At 32.3% G+C, this 684-nt stretch overlaps 1 protein-coding gene across 10 annotated transcripts in view; it reads right to left on the bottom strand.

The window, feature by feature from the left end:
• The window catches only part of LOC116852195 (transmembrane protein 8B-like), a 213,237-nt gene that overhangs the window by 45,114 nt on the left and 167,439 nt on the right, over nt 1-684 (bottom strand). The gene's annotated exons all lie outside the window — the stretch shown is intronic.

Genomic DNA, 684 nt, shown 5'->3' with positions numbered 1-684 from the left:
GAGAGCAAGAGAAAATTATCCTAAAATTCTTAAAAATTATCTGGCATGTGGGAATTGCAAAGGTCATTATCTGAAGTCGACACTAAGACATCACTTCAAAAATTGTACAAACCGGAGAGGAGATAAAAGTCACATTGTTAAAGTAATGGGCCGGAGATTAGAGGGCAAATGTCTCAAAGAGGCTGATGAAAGAGTACGGCGATTAGTATTACCAGCAATGAGAAATGATGAAATAACATATAATATTCGTTACGATATCTTACTGTTATTATATGCAAATTCTCAATGTAAAAAGTATAGGCATTCCTCGCATCATTTACAAATGATTAGGGCACGATTGCGACTTGTAAGTCGCTTGTTGAAAGCGATGAGAAATATTAATAATGATATAACATCTTTGACTTCTATGTACCACCCAAAATATTATGATACTTTCATAGATGCCATTAATATTGTTGCACAATATAATGAAGAAAAGGATACTTATGATAAACCTGCCGTTGCACCTAATCTTGGTACTTATGTGAAGCATATTGGTGAAATTTTAATAACAAAATGCATAAAAGAGCATAACAATAGTACAAAAACGAATACGGAAAATTTTTTAAAACTCTTAACTGTTGATTATGGAGCAAGCGTTAATAAAACTGTAGTTGAGTCTCAAACTCAATTTAAAAGACAAAA

This window comes from Odontomachus brunneus, unplaced genomic scaffold (genome assembly GCF_010583005.1).
Source record: "Odontomachus brunneus isolate Ranch 3 - 2012 unplaced genomic scaffold, Obru_v1 Obru_scaffold_206, whole genome shotgun sequence".
In the NCBI taxonomy this organism is placed as follows: Eukaryota; Metazoa; Arthropoda; class Insecta; order Hymenoptera; family Formicidae; genus Odontomachus; species Odontomachus brunneus.
Note: the sequence above shows the minus strand (reverse complement) of the source record. Positions and strands in the feature narration are given on the sequence as shown.